General features: G+C 44.9%; 1 protein-coding gene across 2 annotated transcripts in view; it reads left to right on the forward strand.

Annotated features, from left to right (window-relative positions):
- The first annotated feature begins 8,968 nt into the window (after nucleotides 1–8,968).
- NEBL (nebulette) overlaps nucleotides 8,969–21,698 on the forward strand; it is a 274,767-nt gene continuing 262,037 nt past the window's right edge. For both annotated transcript variants that reach the window (XM_064162528.1, XM_064162529.1), the window contains exons 1-2: nucleotides 8,969–9,521; nucleotides 17,678–17,826. The gene's annotated coding sequence lies outside the window, so the exon portion shown is untranslated. The remainder of the gene's footprint in view (nucleotides 9,522–17,677; nucleotides 17,827–21,698) is intronic.

Below are 21,698 nucleotides of genomic sequence, written 5' to 3' on the forward strand. Positions count from 1 at the left end.
CCTGAGGCCATTTCCTCTTATCTTATCACTTGTTACTGTGGTAAAGTACTGGTTTCATTTGTGTGTTCTACAGCGACCCTTGAAAAATGTGTCTTCTCTCCTTCATCCTCAGGTGTCTTTCATCAGAGTTATCTGGAATTCACTTCCAGCACTGGATTGTGCTTTGTTGTAGCACTTTAGTGCTGTCAAATTAGCCTTGGTGGGTGATTGAGAACAATATGGTAAGTGTCTTTAATGAACCACTGTGCTCACTGTTGACTGAACATAGTTGAGGCAATCCCAAGGACCAATATAGGCTGGGCAGTGACTGGCTTGAGAGCAGCCCTGAAGAGAGGGACCTAGGGGAGCTGGTGGATGAGAAGCTTAATATGAGCTGTCAGTGTGCTCTTGCAGCCCAGAGAGCAACCAGAGCCTGGGCTGCAGCAAGAGAAGTGTGGGCAGCAGGACAAGAGAAGTGACCCTCCTCCTCTACTCTGCACTGGTGAGACCCCGCCTGGAGTACTGCCTCTAGTTCTGGAGGCACAAGAGGGATATGGATGTGCTGGAAAGTGTCCAAAGAAGGACCACGAGGAGGATCAGAGTACTGGAGCTGCTCTGCTATGAGGAGAGACTGAAGGAGTTGGGGCTGTTCAGTCTGGAGAGGAGGCTCTGAGGTGACCTTATTGTGGCCTTTTGATATCTTGAGGGGGTTACAAGAAAGCTGGGAAGGGATTCTTTAGGATGTCAGGCAGTGATAGGACTGAAAAGAGTGGAACAAAGCTAGAAATTGAGAGATTCAGACTGGTTGTTAGGAAGAAGTTCTACACCATGAGAGTGGCAAGATCCTGGAACGGGTTGCCCAGGGAGGTGGTGGAAGCCCCATCCCTGGAGGTACTTAAGGCCAGGCTGGATAAGGCTCTAAATAGGCTGATCTAGTGTGAGATGTCCTTGCCCATGGCAGGGAGTTTGGAACTAGATGATCCTTGTGGTCCCTTCCAACCCTGACTGATTCTATGATTCTATGACTCTATGACTAGAAGCTGTTTTCTTACATGAGGCAGAAACATGCAAGTAAAAACTTCCCTGAGTCCTGAAAGTCTCCACTGAAATTGCCTTCAGCCAGTACAGTGTAAGGTATTGACAGCTGGACTTGATGATTTTAGGGATCATTCCCAACCAAAACAATTCTCTGATTCTGTTCTGCATAAGCTGTCCTTTTAGTACTGTAAGGGAATGTATTCAAACCAGAAAAGCATCAGGGAAGCATATACTTTTCATTTAGACCTGGGATTGGTTTACACATCCATACGAGGAAAGAGCTAAGTGAAAGGCTTGTAACTGCAGAAGTGAAATGGCAGCAGTGGCCATATTTTAGCTCCATAGCTCATTCATCTAAAATCATAGGATCATGGAATCATAGAATGCTAGGGGAAGGGACCTCCAGAGATCACTGAGCCCAACCTCCCTGCCAAAGCAACACCACCTAGGGCAGGTCACACAGGAATGTGCCCAGGCATGCCTTCAAAGTCTCCAAAGAAGGAGAACACAACCATCTGGGCAGCCTGCTCCAGGGCTCCAGCACCCTCACAGCAAAGAAGTTTCTCTTCCTGTCGAGGTGGAAATTCCTGGGTTTCAGCTTGTACCTGTTGTTTCTTGTCCTATCGCCAGGCACGACCAAAAGAGCCTGGCACTTTCAGTTTGACACCCACCTCTCAGGTATTGATAGCCATTGATCAGATCCCTTCTCAGCCTTCTCTTCTCCAGACTGAACAGCCCCAGGGTTCTTGGTCTTTCTTCACAGAAAAGATGTTCAAGGCATGCAGCCATCCTTGTAGCTCTCCATTGGACTCTCCAGCAGGTTCCTGTCTCTCTTGAATTGGGGAGCCTAAATCTAGACACAGTATTCCAGGTGTGGTCTCAGCAGGGCAGAGTAGCAGGAGAGCAAAACATCCCTAGACCTGCTGGACACAGTCTTCTAACAGCTGACTCCAAGTCTAAAGAGAATACAAGCTTAAGTGTAGATGAGGTACCTGGAAGCCTTTGTTACTTTAGCACAGATGATGCAGATAGGTAAATAAAACAACAGATGGGGTCTAGTTGTGTTGCTCTGCTGAGTGATAGAGATTTGTATTTCCCTCCTTTGGACTGAATGCACGTAGCCAGATCTGCTCCCCAACTCTGCAGGCCTTTTCACTTGACCTTGGTGGCTTCCCATGGGGTGATGAAGTCTAAGGATAAATGGTATTTATTTGCAATGTAGAATTCCTGGAATCAGGAGGCTTGTGAGAATTGCAGCTTTTTGTGCCTGAAGATTTCTGAGCTAGTGTTTCAGGAGAAAAACTTGTGTCTTAAAACAAAGAAGAAAGAGGCAAACCCCCTGACCATAAAAACCAAAACCAAAACCAAAACAAACCCAGAATGATCCTAGCTTAGACTTTTTCCTTTGTCCTTGTTAGCCTGTTTTGGTAGCATGTACTGCAACACCTCCTGTAATAGAATCGTAGAATCACAATATTGGCCCAGACAGAAAAATCATCTTCTCTAGGTGAACATGCCTTGACTTCTGTCAGTTGGACCTGATGATCTCCAGAGGTCCCTTCCAGCTCCCACCATTCTGTGATTCTGTGATGATCTACCTTCAGCTTTACAGAATTACAGAACCTCAGAAAACATCCAGTTGGAAGAGACCTCCAAGCTTATCCAATCCAACCCTCGGCCCAACACTGAAGGACTAAACCATGTCCTTAAGCACCAGGTCCACACTGGTGCTTGAACACCTCCAGGGATGGTGACTCCATTACTGCCCTGGGCAAACCATTCCAGTGTTTGAAAACCCTTTTCAGGGAAGAAATATTTCCCAATATCCAGCTTTGGTGCAGCTTGAAACCTTTTCCTCTGGTCCTCTTCCTTGACACTGGAGAGAAGAGGCTGGGCCCCTCCTGGCTCCAGCCTCCCTTCAGGGAGCTGTGGAGAGCAATAAGGTCTGCCCTCAGCCTCCTCTTCTCCAGCCAGAACACCCCCATCCTCCTCAGATGCTCCTTGTAGCCCAGGTGCTCCAGGCCCTTCTCCAGCCTCATTGCTCTTCTCTGGACGTGCTTCAGCCCCTTAATGCCTTTCCTGGAGTGAGGGGCCCAGAGCTGAGCACAGCACTCGAGGTGTGGCCTCTGCAGTGCTGAATGGAGAGGGCTGATCACCTCCCTGTCCTTGCTGGCCATTCTCTTTCTAATCCAAGCCAGGATGCCACTGGCTTTCTTGGTCACCTGAGCACACTTCTCATTCATATTTAGTCAACTGTCAACCACTATTGTAGTACCCTGTGATTCTGCAGCTCCACAGAGAGATTCCACTGAGAAGCACACATGGAAACACAACTCTCTAATTAAGCAGCTTGATAACACAGACTTGTATTTTTAACAAACTTGGTTACCTCTTGGACTTGCAAAATGATGCAGAACACACATTGCAGTACCTGTAGGAACTTCTGGAGTGGAAAGGTGCCACAGAAACACTTGAACGTTATTCCTGTGACAGTACAGGAACAAGCTCAGCAGCAGAAGGTCCTGCTTGTGGTGACGACTGGGGGACCTTGGTCAACCAGTTAAGTGGGGGCCCATGGGTGGCTTTGCAAGGGCAGTTTCTCCCTGCTGTGTCCACCAGATGGCGCCACTCTTCAGCAGAAGCCCGGCTGCGCTCGGACGGCGCCTGCGGGGCTCCAGCTGGCAGAAGGAACTTTTCCCACCTCGACTAAGAACCTAGTTCAGGTTGTCGGGCGCACCTTTCAGCCTGTGACATGCCTTATTTGTGGGACGGTTTACAAAAGCTTTATTTAGTTGTACACTTTTTTTTCCCCCTCCCCTGGAATTACCTAAATGATTTTTCCTTCCACTGTATGGAAACTGAACAGACCAAGAGCTTTAAAAATATCACAAAGAAGCTCTGTTACACAAGGCAGCTTCTTAGGCGCCGTCTCCATCAAGCAGTTGATACTTTATTCTACTTCCCACCTACATGTACCACTGATATAATATTTCAACTTTAAAAATAATATGCACCCTGCTGGAGATGCAAATGCACTCGGTGATTTTTTAGAGCACAGAGAACTCTCCTCATCACTGAGAAGTCAGGGCTGGGAAGAGTGTGGGCCATTGGAATCATGGAATTGTTCCAGCTGGAAAAGACCTTTAAGATCATTGAGGCCAAACCATTCTCTAACTCTGCCAAGCCTGGTGCTAAACCATGTCCCTTGGCACCACATCTCTGCCTCTTTGAAACATCTTCCTCACCTCTCTAAGCAAATCCCTTTTTAGAAGTTGCATACCTGTGATGGTTTGGGGGTTACCCCGCCCCCCCACACTTTTGAATTTGCCCCAGCTAACTCAGACGGACCCTGGGAATATAGATGAAGCAATTTATTTACAGCTAGCAGAATTTACAAGCAGCTATTTACACTATATACAGTTATATACAATTATATACAGAAATATACAAAGGATAAACAATACAAAAGCACAACTCCCCTCCCAGAAACCTGAGTCCCCAGGAGGGGCTCTCAAACCACCCCAACACCTCCCCCCGGCCCTCTCAACATTACCTCAGTTCTCAAGAAGAAAAGAGGTGCAGCCAAGAGGTTAGGGAGCAGGGTTAGTAGGAGCAGGGTTAATGAGATGTGACCAGGTCAAAGGCAAAAGCAAGAGTGAGAAAACAAAATGGAGAAAAAGTCTTTCTTCTTCCCAGAGTTCTCAGCGTGACTGTGAGAGAAGTTGACATCAATTGTTTTCATTTCACTGCCTGTTATCTAGTTCTTTTACCAAAACATTCCAGCTTGCTTCAAACTAGCACACATACCACACAGAATGAATCATACAGAATTAACCAGGTTGGAAAAGACCTTTGAGGTCGTCGAGTCCAACCTATCACTTAATACCTTCTAATTAACTAAACCATGGCACTTAGTGCCTCATCCAGTCTTCTTTTAAACACTCCAGGGACAGTGACTCCACCACCTCCTGGGCAGCCCATTCCAATTCAAATCACTCTTGCTGTGAAGAACTTCTTCCTAACATCCAGCCTGAACCTGCGCTGGCACAGCTTGAGACTGTGCCCTCTTGTTCTGTCACTGCTTGCCTGGGTGCAGAGACCAACCCCACCTGGCTGCAACTTCCTTTCAGGTAGCTGTAGAAAGCAATAAGGTCTCCCCTGAGCCTCCTCTTCTCCAGGCTGAACAACCCCAGCTCCCTCAGCCACTCTTCGTAGGGCTGTGCTCAAGACTCCTCACCAACCTTGGTGCCCTTCTATAATTCCCTCCACATCATTTCACTGGAAGAAGTTTTCAGACCTTCTAAAGCTGTAGTCCGTGACTATCCCTGGGCTGGCTCATCACTGACCAGAAAACATCACCAGCAACTATTGCTGCCAAAGGGTCAGAAGCAGTTACAGATCTCCCATGAGTGACTTCCAGACAAACCCATCTTGAATAAGTAGCAACTGTGGGTGACTTTGGAGCACGTTTGTATTGCTACTTATTATTCAAAGGGCAAGACCAAGATGTAGCTCATGGTAACGTTCAACGTGATTATATTTTCTCTCCTTTTTGTAGTCTCAATCAACTGATGTTGACTTTGATCAGCCTCAGCTGCTGACTATCTTTCTGTTATCTTCCAAAATGTGTTGGATGTTCTGCTTTAAAGACCGCTGCTGTGATCTGAGGAGTAACACGTCATAGCTGCCTGAAGGTGCTGCTTGATCAAAGTCAGGAAACTCCATGTTTACCTCTCTGTTTTACCCCCAAGCCTGGATAAGAGCATTTACTGGCTTCCACATAAACTCCAGGTGTGGATGCTTTATAGAATTATGGAGTTGTTTTGGTTGGAAAAGACCTCCAAGATCATGCCCCCAAGTGCCATGTGCACAGGTTTCTTGAGCATTTCCAGGGACAGTGACTCCACCACCTCCCTGGGCAGCCTGTTCCAATGCCTGGCCACTCTTGAAGCAAATAAACCTTTTATATTGTCTGACAATTCAGTGAGACTTGGATGGGCTGGAGGGTTGGATAGGGTGAAATTTAATGAAATTCAACAAGGGCAAGTGTAGAGTCTTGCACTTGGGAAAGAACTTTAGAGATCAGTATAGGCTGGGGACTGACCTGTTGGAAGGCAGTGAAGGGGAAAAGGATTTGGGGGTCCTAGTGGATGGGAGGTTGAGCCAGCAATGTGCTCTGGTGGCCAGGAGAGGCAATGGCATTCTGGGGTATATTAGAAAGGCTGTGGTTAGTAGGTTGAGAGAGGTTCTCCTGCCCCTCCGCCCTGGTGAGGCCACGTCAGGAGTACTGTGTTCAGTTCAAGATGGACACAGAACTGCTTGAGAGAGTCCAGCACAGAGCCACAAAGCTGCTGAAGGGAATGGAACATCTCTCACAAGGAGAGCCTGAAGGAACTGGAGCTGTGCTGCTTGGAGAGGAGACTGAGAGGTGACCTCATTAATGTTTATAAAGATGTAAAAGTGAGTGCCAGGCTCTGCTGGGTGATGCCCAATGACAGCACAAGGGGCAGTGGTGGAAGCTGAGGCATAGGAAGTTCCATGGAAACACGAGGAAGAATTTTTCCCCTGTGAGGGTGACAGAGCACTGGAACAGGCTGCCCAGAGGGGTTGTGGAGTCTCCCTCTCTGGAGAAATTAAAAAATTCAAAACCTGCCTGGATGTGTTCCTGTGTGATCTGGTATAGGAGATCCTGCTCTGGCAGGAAGGTTGGACTGGATGAACTTTCAAGGTCCCTTCCAGCTCCTGACATTCTATGATTCTATGATCTAAATCTCCTTTGGGACAACCAGAGGTCATTTCCTCACCTGATACTAGGGGAAGAAACCAGCACCCAGCTGGCTCCAACCTCTTTTCAGGGAGTTGTAGAGAGCCATGAGGGCTCTCCTCTCAGCCTCCTCTTCTCCAGGCTAAACACCCAGATCCCTCAGCTGCTCCTCACCAGCTTTGTTCTCCAGACCCTTGCCCATCTTTGTTGCCCTTCTCTGGACCTGCTCCAGCCCTTCAATGTCTCTTGTAGTGAGTGCCCTCTGCTTCAGACATGATTGTACAAATCAGTGACCGCCGAGCTGTGCTCACAGTTCCTTAGGCTAAGTGCAGAAAATACACAGCAAAGGGAGTGTTTGCTTGGGAGAAGTAATTGAGATACTCTGCAAAAGAGAAGTGTTGTAACTTTGGTATGTATTTGAAATAAACATATTTCTGGCTTCCAGTCTAGCAAGATTAGCATGTTAACAGCATTTAATTCTGATTTGTATTTAAGTTCCCACTTTCTCCAGCTATTTATCCTGATCTTCATGAGCTGTCAGGGATGAACTGCTCTGCCAAGAAGCCATCCTCCTGGAGGATATAATCAAGATTTTCCCCTGAGCCAAGAGCTCCAGGGTGCATAGGAATGAAGCAGGCTCTGTTCTCCCTTCTCAGCCACACAATGCGCCCGGATGCCACCGACACGGTGAGAAAAAGTCATGAACTTGCTCCAGAGCCCTCAGACACCTGGCCAGCTTCTGCAGCCTTTTCAGCGAGGTCCTTCAAGCTAAATAATTTGTTTATAGTAATATTTATCCCTTGCAGACATTTTCCTGGGGCAGTCTCTCTCATAGTTCTGCTCATTTGATGAGTTTCCATAGTGACACTTTATTTGAGGAGTGCAGAGTTGCTCGTAGCAGGTTTCTCCAAATGCCAGCTGCATGTGTGCCATGCTAATAAGCCAAAGTCAGACCCATTCCATTCCCTTTGCTGCTCTGATTCTGTTTTAGAGTTGAAGGCATTCTCAGGGGAAAAAAAAAGAAGGTGGTGATGGGGCTCCTTAGGATTAAAGCCCCGGGGAGTGCTGGCTTACTCTTCTGGATGGCGTTTTTGAGTGGACTGGTTCTGTCTGAGTTGCAGTGGCAGCCTCTGAAGGGCTGTCTGTCTGGGCTATTATTGTATTAGCAGGGGAAACCTTCCCTTACACCAAGGCCTTCAAACTGCTGCTTTATTTAAAATGCAGAATTAGATGAGAAAGCAATTCACTCGAGAGGTTGCCTTTTATCCCAGGCTGAAGTAGGGATTTGCTTTTCTTCTAGAGGAGTGACTACTATTTTAGAAACAGGAGGTTGCTAAAATCAGACACAAGCTTGTGTACACACATCCACACATCTCAGCAGCCTGCTGCTCTGTGGAAGGGATAAACAAATACCTGCAGTAAGTAAATAAAAGGGTATTTACAGTCTAAGGAGCAATTCCAGGGGCATGGTGATTTAAAATAAATGCTGACTCTTTGTAGCAATCATAACAAATTCATAGCAGGCTGGAAGAGAATGAGGGGGAAAAGGAGTTACTATGTAAAGAGATACCACAGAGCTACCACCACCAGACAGGCATACTCACAGGACAGCTTCTGGAATTTAGATAACAGATCATTATATGTATTTTTCCTCCACTTTTGGGGAAGAGCAAGAAGCAGATGGAAAACTACTCTTGAAAAGGACTTTTTCACACTGAGTGTTAACAGTATTACAGTATGGTAGGAGTTGGAAGGGACCTCTGGAGATTGTTGCATCCAACCCTCTTAGCAACACAGGTTTACCTAAAGCAGACCACACAGAAACATGTCCATGTGGGTTCTGAATGTCTCCAGAGATGGAGACTCCACCACCTCTCTGGGCAGCCTGTTCCAATGCCCTGTCACCCTTAAATTAAAGTTCTCCTCATAACCTAAGTTCTTCTAGGTTTCTTGCAGCATCTTTGAGAACTCTCATATTAATTGGACACATTTGTCTCTGTAAAACCCTTGTCCTGGTTTTGCTGGGTCAGAACACCAGGCCAGCCACGGGCTGCAGGCCATCAGCTGCTCTGAGTCAGCCAGCACAGCTGAGCTGAGTTGGCTCCAGGTGTGTCCCAGCACATCAGCCTCACACTCAGTATAAAGAGGGGAGGTTGAGAAGAGAGGAAGTTTCTTGCTTGGGTTTTTGTTCTTGTTTGTTCTCTTAATCTTGCTCCTAAGAACTGTTTTCCCCTGCTGTACCACTGCTGAATTGAGTATGGCTTTATATCCTTTTCACTGATGTTAGTACCAGTTTTGTCATTTAATTAATTTCAACTTATAGCTCGCTCTTTCTTTTCTTCATTCCCCTTTTCTGTTGGGAAGAGACCATTGGGTGATAGAGCAAGTGCTATAGTTTAGCCCCAGACATGGGCTAAATGTAGGCGTTACTGGAAGGTTGAGTCACTGATGTTTATGCATAAAAACAAAGCAAGGAGCAATTGCAGGAGTTCCTAATAACATCTAGAAAGACAAAAGAAAAGGGACAGCACTCTCAGGCCAGGAGACCAGAAGTGAGAGTTTTCTCTTTGTATAGTAGAGAAAACAAAGAAGAGACTCTAAAGCCACGGAAAACAAACTGGAGGAGATGTGAGGCCAGTTCAGGAAGACTCTGGAACTGGAGTTCACAAGCAATCGGACTGTGCTGCTGAGGTGGAGCCAGAGGAAACCAGAGGTGTTGTGGAAGGACTCACCTACATAAGTAAGTGCTAACCTCTGTATTTTCCTAGCAGTATTTAACTCTCGGTAAAAAATGAGTTATTAATTTCATTAAGGTTAATCCAGTAAAAGAATACCACAAAATCACAGTTATAAGCCTGTGGATTATTTAATCAAAAGAGAAAGTAAGAGAGTGATGGAGCACTGAAGCATGCTGGATATTAGGGAAAAACTCTGCACAGAAAGGGTTCTTGGGCACTGGAACAGGCTGCCCAGGGAGATGGTGGAGTCACCACCCCTGGAGGTATTTAAAAGATGCATGGATGTGGTGCCGAGGGATGTGGTTTAGTGGTAGTAGTTTAGCAGCAGTGGTGGGACTGTGAGCTCTGGGTGAGCAGCTGGACTTCATCTCAGAGGTTTCTTCCAACCTCAGCAGTTGATTCTATGATCTTGCACACATCCCTTAAAAGCAGATGATTAAGTGATTTTAAAAAACAAACAAAAAACACAACAAATCTCTCCCTTACTTCTGAACTAGTGCTTAAGAATGAGTCAAAACTCTCATGCTCACAGGCTGGCTTCTGTAAGAGATATTCTAGAAACCCTTCTGAGTGAGCACTGGATGCTCTGCAAATACTCTGTATTTGTGAAGTAGGCACTGGCTTAACACTTTGGGAAGCATAATTGGTTTAGGGAGTTTAAATTATCATGTTGTTTCCCCTGAAAGCCACCAGCTGCTGCAGTAATGTCCAATGTCTTCTCTTTGATATGTGCAGGCCAGAGGTAGGCTGTTCAGCAGAAGTTGAGTTGGTATCCAAAAAGAGTTGATCCTCACACAATTTAACTGCACCTTTCACAGAAGTTGCAAGGAGGTTACAGAAGGTTTTACCTCTGAGATCATATCTTACTGCTTCCCATTTACCCAATAGCACTTGACTCATTTTGTGTGAGTCCTGGTTGCTTCTTATCTGCTCCTGGTGCTACAAGCATTTGTGCAACATTATCCTGTAATGATGATCACCTCCTTCCTTAATAATTACACACAATAAGCATTATAATGCATGGTGGCATTCCAAATGCCACTTTGAAAGCAGAGTGAGCTGAGCAGAGTATTAACTCCAAACTTAGTGTTTGGCAGTGTGCCATTTATGCACTCCAGTAGGGACAGGTGTTGAAGGTGCTTTATAGACACCAGCTAGATCCCCCAAAAAAGTGTTCATCCAAGCCTCCTGCCTCCCTCATTACCCCCAGCTGGTTTATGACCCTCTAGAGCAGAAAACAGACTGTGCTGTCTCTCTTCTGAGCTTGAACTCATCAGCTGATGCAGTGCTTAATGATTTAAGCACGGTGTACATGCCAATACCATGCAGAGATGTAAGAGCTGCCTTTGAACCAAACCTGCTGGGGTTGCAAAACTAACTGTATTAAATCATCCCCCTCAGAGAGCTTTGCTGCTTTGCTTTTCCTGGCTGAATGAGTGTGCCCAGGTGCAGCTGCTCTGGGTTGTGATAAATACACAGGTTCTCTGGACCTCTCTACCACCCCAGTTCATCTTGCACCCCACATTCAGTAGAGTCTATGTAGTTGCTTCTCTACAAACAGTCTAAAAATTTAGCTCCTATTCTAATATGTTTTCTTTTTGCATCTTTAGATGACATAGGATCAATGGTTAGAAAAGACCTTCAGATGATTGAGTCCAACCGTAATCCAATGTCTCCTTGTACACAACTATTAGGCCATGTCCCTAAGCTCCTCATCCAATTGTTTTATAAACACCTCCAGGGATGGGGATTCAACCACCTCCCTGAGCAGCCTGTTCCAGTGGTTGAGAACCCTTTCAGGGAAGAAGTTTCTTCTACTCTCCAACCTAAGCCTGTCTTGGTGCAGCTTGAAGCCATTTCATCTCATCTTATCACTTGTTATGTGGGAGAAGAGGCCAGGCCATGGCATGACTGACAAAGGTGGGCATTTTGTTTAGCACACATTGTAATTTCAGTGTGACATTGTGTAACACTTAAGAATTACAGGTTAGTGTAATTTCCCTTTGTGTGGGACTCACAGTAATTTTCTGGGTTGCTGACATTCTCCAAAGGAAAGGAACCAGCAACACTCAAAGTATTTTCCCCTCACAAAAACTTAATTTCTAGTTGTAGAATCTTTAAATCTGTTTTCTCCTTAGGCATTTGAGTAGTACAAATATTTTATTCAAGGCCAAATGGTTGTTAAACTAATTATGGGTTACGCAGTGATTAAATCTGCAGTAAACCAGCCAGAGTCAGGATGAGGGAGCTGGGGTTGTTCAGTCTGGAGAAGAAAAGACTCCTAATAATGATCTTCCAATACCTGAGGAGACCTACAAGAAGGATAGAGAAACACTGTTTACAAAGGCCTGCTTTAGGTTGGATGTTAGGAACAAGTTCTTTACTGTAAGAATGCTAGAACGCTGCAACTGGTTGTCCCTTCCCTAGAGATATTCAAGGTGAGGCTCAACAGGGCTCTGGGGAACCTAATCTAGTTGAGGATGTCCCTGTTGACTGGAGAGGAGGTTGGACTGGATGACTTTCAGAGGTCACTTCCAACCCAGGCTATTCTATGATTTGGAGTCAAAGGGTAAAGCTCAGAGTTTTCAAAGAGTACTGAAACAACCCCAGGACCAGCACCAAAAGGGAAAATAGTTGTAGCTGGAAAACTGGAACTGCTAAACATCACAGCAAGTTCTAAATGTTTCTTTGTTCTTCTTGACCAAAGTGATTTCTTTTCACAGTAAACTGTTTCAGGCAGAAAAAAGGTTGAGTTTAGAGCAATGCACACACTCCACTCATGTATATTCATGGTGATTGTCTGAAGTGTTGGTGTCTTCTCACCTGGGCTTTATCACACGCTGCAGTGTTTGTGCCTGCAGATTCAGGCACAGAAGATAAAGCCTGATGTCCAATCCAAAAGCTGGTCAGAAACCACTGAAGTTGCTAATGATGTTGGATTTCATAACAATTAGAGGAAGGATTAAGGGATTAATATGGGATAATCTTGTTATCTCTGAGGTCCTGGAGCTGTAAAATTTGATATTGGAGCTTAACTGGGACACTGTGCAAGGTTGAACTCAGTTTGTAATAAGCTCCAGGTAATAGTAGCAGGGCACTTGGTTTTATTGCCTTCATTTTAATGATTCATTAAAAATCTTCCAGAGGGAAAAAAAATATGGAGTATGTAAACTGAGGCATGGATTGCTAGAATTTTATGCTCTACTGGCTACATCCTCTGCAGATTATGGCTGCCTCAAAGGAGAGCCTTACACAGAATCTGGAAACAAATCATAGACTCTGAGAGTCGTCTTGGATAGAAAAGACCCTTAGGATCACCAAGTCCAACCATTCTCTAACTCTGCAAAGGCTGGGGCCAAACCACATCTCTGCCTCTTTGAAACACCTCCAGGGATGGGGACTCAACCACCTTCTGAACAGTCTGTTCCAGTAGTTGAGAACCATTTCGGGTAAGAAGTTTCTTCTATGATCCATACTAAAGTTTCCCTGGGGCAACCTGAGGCCATTTCCTTTCTCCTATAACTTGTTACTAGGGAGAAGAGACCAACTCCCACTTGGCTCCAGCCTCCTTTCAGGGAATTGTAGAGACAGAAGACTTACCCTCAGCCTTCTCTTCACCACGCTAAACAACCTCAGAGACAAGGAGGTTGAGGAGAGACCTTATGGCTCTCTACAACTGCCTGAGAGGAGGTTGGAGGCAGGTGGGGGTTGGTCTGTTCTCCCTAGGAGCCAAGTGATAGGACAAGAGGAAACAGCCTCAGGTTGCATGAAGGGAAGTCTTTAAGACACACAGATCTGGTGCTGCCTTTTCTTATGAGCTTGATCTCAAGTGTCCTGTGAGACAAAAACTAATAGTCACAACCTGTTTGAATGCTTGTTGAGCTGAGGTGGCACATATGGTATTCCTTGTTTCTCTGGGAGGTCTTACTGTTAGGTCCCCACATGCTTGGGAAGGAGACTTGACTGAGATGGAAAGCAAGGACAGGAGGTGGTTAAGGAGCCCTGTGAAGAACAGAGCCTCCTAGCTGCAGTGGTGTCTAACTCTGCCTTTCCCACATGTCCTGGTTTTGGGTAAGATGTGTGGGAGGCATCTGGAAGCAGGGCTGCTGATTTGGTACTGGATCAGTGCTTTCTGCTCTGTTGCGCTTCTCTGTATGGACACCTGCTTTAAATTCTGAAGGGACATCTTGTCCTTAGCACTTTCACCGTGTACCACAGGCTGATTGCTTGCTTCAGGAAGCCCTCGTCACTTGCAGCTATTTTGCACAGTCAGAGCAATCCGGGGGGAGTGCTGATAGAAGCAGAAGTCTCTTTGATAGGCCTTGCTTTCCTTGCTGGATGCATTATTTATTATGGCAGAAACTATTCAATTTTGGAACAAATCTTTCAAATTCTTCATCTCACTTTCTATCGATCCAATTTAGAACTTATTTCTGTGAAATACTCATGTGAAAGAAATGTCTTTTTGTTCCTCTAAATTCATAGATTGCATTGAGTTGGAAGGGACCCTTGAAAGTCATCTTGTCCTTACTGACTGCAGGGGAGTTGGACATCTCCAACTAGATCAGGCTGCCCAGGGACATAGCAAGTCTGATCTTGAATGTTCCCAGGGAAGGGGCCTCAGCCAGATCTCTGAGCAATCTGTTCCAGTATTTCACCCTCCTCATTGTAAAAAAAATACTTCCTTCTTATGTCCAACCCTCCTTGGGAATTTGTGCTTTTGTTTCACTCCTTTGAACATGTGCAGAAGGACAAATAATTAACATGCAGATTCAGCACAGACACCATTATGTAAGTGTGTGCTGGCTTCCCTCTAACCTAGATTTCACTGAGAGATCAGAGAACATGCAGATCCACATGAAAGCAACATCCCAGTCTCTTCTGCCATCTAGAATCATTAAGGCTGGAAAAGATCTCTAAGATCATAGAGTCCAACCATCAACCCAATACCAACATGGTCACTAAACTATGTCACAGAATCATTTGGTTGGAAAACACCTTTAAGATTGAGTTCAATCATTCTCTAAGTCTGCCAAGGCTGGGGCTAAACCATGTCCCTGAGCACCACATCTCTGCCTCTTTGAAACACCTCCAGGGATGGAGACTCAACCACCTCCCTGGGCAGCCTGTGCTAGTGCTTGAGATCCCTTTCACAGAAGAAGTTTCTTCTAATGTCGAACCTAAACCACCCCTGGTGCAACTTGAGGTCATTTCCTCTCACCCTATCGCTTGTTATTAGGGAGACCAACCTTCAGCTTGTGCACTGCCCAGGCTGAGCCAGTCTGCTCCAGGCCCCAGTTGGCAGCACTGCCCAGGCTGAGCCAGACTGCTCCAGGCCCCAGTTGGCAGCATTGCCCAGGCCAATCCAGGCCTCACTCTTGCACCAAACCTGAGCTAAAGCTCCATGTGTCCTCTTGGGAGCAGAGAGGGAAGGAAAAAGGGGAAAGAATAGACAGAAATATTAATTTTTATGGAGAGGCAGAGTTCATGGGAATGAAGTAACAGAAGATTACACTTTCTGGTGCCCAGTCTCTGCACCTACCTAGCCCTTTCTGGAGGCCTGGCTTAAGACATCCCAGTGCCTTAAACCCACAACACTTCTGTGCATCTCTGCTGCTTCCTCTTGGCAAGCTGCTGCTGGGGTCCACGTGGACACCTCCAGCGACACAGAGCTCTTACAAAATCAATCAGAGTTTGCAGGCTTACAGAGATAGATTGCCTCGTGTCAAAAAAACACCAAGAAAAGGATAATCATTTTTTCCTCAAAGATTTATTCAGGAGATAATGATTTTTAACAGTTATTAAAAGACAGTTTCTACAAGGCAGCCACTTAAATCTCATTACTTTTTCAAAGGCTTCCAATAAGAATGAGAGAACATGGCAGGGGAAACTGATAAATCACACCATGAGTCTGTCGTGGGCAGTCAATTCAGCATTCTGTTTGGACCGTGTACCCCAGCAGTTTTGCATCCCTGGAGAAATGCATTTGCTGGATGGCAAATAACAGACTGATCAGCTGAAATTCACCGAATAAGAACTTGCTGCGGAGGGTTTAGTGGTCATGGCAGTGTTAGGATGATGGACTAGATGATCTTGGAGGTCTTTTCCATCCAAAGTGATTATATGATTGATTCTATGACTTTTACATCTTTATTTGTTTATTTCTGTGATGAAGTCTGGAACAGGCTGCCCAAGGAGGTGTTGAAGTCAACCATCTCACATGAGGAGACTGAGAGGTAACTTCATCAATCTTCATAAAGATGTAAAGGATGCTGGGAGGCTGGAGCCAGGCTCTGCTGGGTGATACCTGATGACAGGACAAGGGGTAGTGGGTGGAAGCTGAGGCAGAGGAAGTTCCACGGAAACATGAGGAGGATTTTTTTTCCCTGTGAGGGTGACAGAACACTGGAACAGGCTGCTCAGAGGAGTTGTGGAGTGTCTCTCTCTGGAGATACTGAAAACCTGCCTGGATGCATTCCTGTGTGATCTGGTCCTGGTGATCCTGCTGTGGCAGGAGGGTTGGACTTGGTAAGCTTTCAAGGTCCCTTCCAGCCCCTGACATTCTGTGATTCTGTGGTCCCTGGAGGTGTTCAAGGAATGTGTGGCCATGGCACTTTGGGACATTGCTTAATGGCCATGGTGATGCTAGGTTGAAGGTTGGACTTGATGATCTTGGAGATCTTTTCCAACTGAAGCAATTTTACAATTCTAGAAGTCCTTCCACAGATTTTGTGCTGTTATTTCTTAGAACTATCCCACTTCAGTAACAGGATAGGCTCACCCACTTTTTTTTTGGCCATGCTTTGCCTACATTGCTCTGCAGTTTTTGCAGCCTTTTAGATGGAGGCGTTTCCATACTAGATAAATTGCTCCAACTGCATTGCCTGATAAGGCTAATGCTTCTTCCAGGCAGAGAAAGAAAAGGAAAATAAATGTTTCCTCCCTAGCTTTCACCTGAGTGTCTCTAGTGTTTTAATTTATTAAGGGAAAGAGTTTTAACCATCACAGTAAAACCAAACAGTAAGTAAAATATCATTGCCACACATTTTCTATTAAGCAAATACTCAGTGCACTTAAATATACGTGTTCTCAAGTTATTCAGGACCTCTTATGCAGCAAGCCTTCATTTTGGGGAGAGTAAATAGATTCATTCCATCTCCTTTATGGCCTTCATTGCAGAGTAACACTCTTACAGCTGTATATACTTATGGGGAGCGCATGCTCAAAGAACATTCTTTTCTACCAGCACTTCCTTTGGCCAAATGCATTCAGCTTTCTGTCAGAGTAATCAAAAATATTAACCATCCTTCAGGTGTTAAGTAATAGTGTTCTCATCTGTCACTAAAACACCAGTGCTGGGTAGTAGCAAACCTGCAATTTTCAAAGCTGGATGGTGCATAGAAGAAAAAACATCCTGTGAAATCCTTTCTTGTAAGCAGCCATTCTCTTCAGTGAAGCCTGCAAGCTGCTAGAGTACAGTAAACATGAACCATTATAGTTAAAATGGAAAAAACAACCTTTAAAGTACTTCTTTCCCCTCAAAATACGTTTCCACCTTTTCTGGCAAGACATGCACTTAAAATATCTCTATATACCTGATAAAGCTTTCAAAAAAGTATGCATTAAAAAAATTCACTCAAGTAACTTTGCTACTGCCTCCTTACAGCTTAAAAATGTGAAATCAAAAGACAGGATGGGGAAAGAAGCCAGCAGCCAGTTAGTCCTCTCCTTGAACAACTGATCTCTGCACTGCTTCAGTGGCCTGGAAAATTGTGGGGCTGTCTAGCTGAACCTCTGTACCACTTGTTTACAGGCCAGGTGGTTTTTTAGGTTCTTCTGATATTTAGATTGACATAAAGGCAAGTGAAATTCAGCAGAGCCAAATAGTGATGTCTTTTTAAATGACTAGCTGAAGTCATTTAAGTGAAGACAATGTTATTGTAAACCACTTTCCCAGCTGTTAGATGAGCTCCTGATCTTCACTCCAACCTAGAACTCTTTTTTTTTTCCCTGAAAAAAATCCTTACTCCAGTGTCAGAATTGCTTATTGTTAAAGGCCACTGTAAATTTAGCAAGGCAGGATCTTGCTTTTCTTTCCTATGCCCTTAGACTCTTATCCTGCTGATGGGGTTCTTTGCTCTCCTCTGGTATGGTCCAGGCTTGCTGCTGGCTCATGTGCAGCAGGAAGGAGAATCCCTCCCACGTGAAGCTGGATGCATGTCAACTACCATGGAGAAGCCACCTAATGAGATCACTAGGCTGAAAGGCAATTCGAGAGGTTGACCAGCCTCAAGTTCTCATCTCAAGGTAGGGTCAGTAACATCTATATAATTTTTGACACTAATTTAAAGCCATAGGATGGTTCAGGTTGGGAAGGACCTCAGAGGATTTTGTTGCTCAGCCTTCAGTGTGGGAAAATACCAGCACTGGCTAACCTAGTGATTATGGGTGCCCAGGAAGGTGGAGTCACCATCCCTAAAGGTGTCTGAACAACATGTGAACATGGCACTTTGGGACATGGCTTAATGGTTTTGGTGGTATTAATTTGATGATTTGACTTGAAGGTCTTAGAGGTGTTTTCCAGACAAAACAATTTTTAGGTCATTTTGGACTCCATTGCTTCCTCCTCAAACAATTTATTTCAATGCTTCACTGTCCCCTCTTATAAATTCTTCTTAACATCTAACCTGGATATAACTAATTAATAATCACATAAAAGTTTGATTACCTTTTCTGTCTTAGTCCAAGAAAAAACTGTTGACAGGAGAGGAGAAAAAAACCCCCACCTCTTTCCAATGATGTAAGAACAGTCAAATCCCCCCAGTGCAGCCCCAAAATTGCCAGGTTTAGACCTTTCTTAACCAGCTGTAGTTGTGAGGGTTGGATATTAGCTGAGTTCCTCTTCACATGTGTTCTCATGATTTGGTAACAAATCTCTTTTAATGTCACACATCTTTTTGTGCTGGAACTTGCCATTATTCTTTACTAAAAATATTGCTGAATGTTTTAGTTCAGAGTTGTTATTAATGGCATTGTCAGATTAGTATTATATATTATTATATAGATGTTTAAAAATAACTAACTTCCCTCAGTTAATTTGTGAGTGACACTAAATTGAGTGGGGAGCATTGATCTGCTGGAGGGTAGTAAGGCATTTCAAAGGAGTCTGGACAGGCTGGATTGGTGAGCTAAGGTCAGTTATGTGAGATTTAACAAAGCCAAGCACCAGATCCTGCACTTGGGTCACAACAGCCCCATGAACATGTCAGGATTAGGGCAAAGTGGCTGGAAAGTTGCCCAACAGGAAAAGACCTGGATACTGGAATGGGCTGCCTGGGGAGGTGGTGGAGTCGCCGTCCCTGGAGCTGTTCAAGGCAGGACTGGATGTGGCACTCGGTGCCATGGTCTAGCCTTGAGCTCTGTGGTAAAGCATTGGACTTGATGATCTATGAGGTCTCTTCCAACCTTGGTGATACTGTGACCTGGGGGTGAATGTCAGCCAAGAAGGCCTCCATCATCCTGGCTTGTATCAGGAATAGTTTGGTGAATGGGAGCAGGGAAGTGATTGTGCCTCTGGACTGGGCACTGGGAAGGCCACAATTTGAGTATTGGGTTAGATTTTGGGGCCCTCACTCCAAGAAAGACATTGAGGTGCTGGAGCATGTCCAGAGAAGGGCAACTACAGGGCCTAGATAACAAGGCCTATGAGAAGCAACAGAGGGAGCTGGGGTTGTTCAGCCTGGAGAAGAAGAGGCTGAGGGGAGATATCATCACCCTCTATGACTCCCTGAGAGGTTGGAACCAGGTGGATGTTGGTCTCTTCTCCCTTATATCAAGTGATAGAACAAGAAGAAACAGCCTCAAATTGTGCAAGGGGAGGGTTAGGTTGAAGATTAGAAAAAATTTTTTTGCTGCAAGAGTGGTCAAGGATTGGAACAGGCTGTCCAGGGAGGTGGTGGAGTCCCCATCTCTGGAGGCGTTCAAGAAACCTGTGGACATGGCACATTGCAATGTGGTTTAATGGCCACGGTGGTCTTGATGTTTGGGCTCAATGATCTTTGAGCTCCCTTCCAATCAAAACAATTCTGTGATTCTGTTGTGGTTGTTCTTATTAATATTATTATCTTTAAGTTACCAAACAGAAATGTGTGGTTTGGGTTTGAGGCAGTTTGGTAGTCTAGCAGAAGGTCTTGACTTATGTTTGGAACAGTTTGCAGGTCGGTTGATGAGAACAGCAGAAAGGAATAAAGAGGAGTTTCACATGACAGCTATTCCATGTAATTATAAGGATATACTTGACAAATGTTGGTGTAATTTGAAATCTTGACAGCTTGTGGGTTTTCTGATCTATCCTTAGTTGAGTGGATTAATTTTATGACCATAATTCTCCTGCGGTTGAATTCTTTCCTTAATGATTTTTCATATTTTCCTCCTTTCCAGCATCATAAGGAACTTTACAGAGGGTTGTGTTAGAAAAATTATACTTAGTAAAGAGGAACATGTTAGAGCTGAAAACCAATTCAATGCAGCAAACTTCAGAGCATACATTTTCTCTTCTCATTCCTTTTTCTTGCCATTATGTTTGCAGCTGAATTGTGATTTTATTTTTTCTTCTAAAAAGAGGGTTGTGATCTCTTACTGAGTAGGACTGCAGAATATAATGTGCTGCACCCATCACACCACTGCAAGGGCACTCAGAAGTTAGGAGTAAGTAGAAAATACCTGATGAACTAAGTGACTGATTCAGTGCTAAGGTAATCTCTATGTCAAAGCTGCCTGTGCTATCTACACCTGTTTAGATATGCACAGCTACAATTCCAGTCCTGCCTATGATGAAAGTTTTCTGAGAGGATTTAACATCTGATCTGCAGTGCAATCCTGCCTTATTTAACTGGACTTCAGAGAATCCTCATCTGTCATTCATGGAGAGTAGAAGTGCTGTAGTTGCATAGAGCAGTTATCCAGAGGGGTATTTATACATTGACCTCAATATTCACCCCAACTGGAATGCAATCATAGAATCACAGAATTGCAAGGGTTGGAAAGGACCTCCAGAGATCATCTGGTCCCACTCCTCTGCCAAAGTAGGGTCACCTAGGGCAGGCCACACAGGAACACATCCAGGTGGATTTGGAAAGTCCTCAGACAAGGAGACTTCACAACCTCTCTGGGCAGCCTGCTCCAGGCCTCTGTCACCCTCACACTGAAGTGGAACTTCCTGGGTTTTGGCTTGTATCTGTTGTTTCTTGTCCTGTTACTGGACACCACCAAAAAGAGCCTGGCACCTTCATCCTGACACCCACCCTTCAGATATTAGTCGACATCAATAAGCCCCCCTCTCAGCCTTCTCTTCTCCAGACTAAGCAGCTCCAGTTCCCTCAGACTTTCTTCATAGGAGAGATCTTCACAGACTAGGCAAAGGAGATCAGCCAAGTGCCAATCCAGGCAGGGCTAAAGAAGATGGCAATCCTCTTTTCTGCTTAACTTCTGAAGAGCCAGGCACAGTAGGTGTCGTGCCCCTAGGTACGTGGACTAAGGCAGCACTTCAGAATGCTAACTGGTGAGGCATGCACTTACTACACCAAGAAATGTAAATGTCATGCTGACATTTTCCTCTTAATGTGATAACATCTAAGTGGGGAACTTTGCTACTTATCTGTGTTTTGTTTGCAAGTTTTTCCATAGTACAACTTCCAATAAGCTTTCTGTGTTCTTGCTAACAGCCTCTTTGAAAGCTCACTTGGAGCGGTTAACACCTATTTATTTTAGGAATAAACAGTTCTAAAGTTCAGTTCATTGGAGTAGTATCTGAAATGGCTCCCAAACCTGGCCTCTCTTTCATTAGAGAGTCAACTATGATGGAAAGAAGCATAACAGCCATGCCCAACCTTGTCTCAGTAGCTTCCTGTCCACTGGTGCTTATGACATTCAAAACCAATGTGTGGTGCCAGGAGGTAACCAACAACACTGTTTTCTGTTTCTGCTGAAACTCTTCTCTGGTGCAAATTACACAGTCTATTGTATTTGAACTCTAATCTAGCATATACAGACATTGGTGGGAAGCTCTCAGCTGTTTTCAATGTGTGTTGGATCAAGCCCAAGCAGACCTGACATTTCTTTGGTCTGAAGACTTTCCTCTGGAGGGAGTCTTAGGCTGGTGCTCCCAGACACATTCAGCC

The sequence above is a fragment of the Pogoniulus pusillus genome, chromosome 23 (assembly GCF_015220805.1).
Source record: "Pogoniulus pusillus isolate bPogPus1 chromosome 23, bPogPus1.pri, whole genome shotgun sequence".
Classification (NCBI taxonomy): domain Eukaryota; kingdom Metazoa; phylum Chordata; class Aves; order Piciformes; family Lybiidae; genus Pogoniulus; species Pogoniulus pusillus.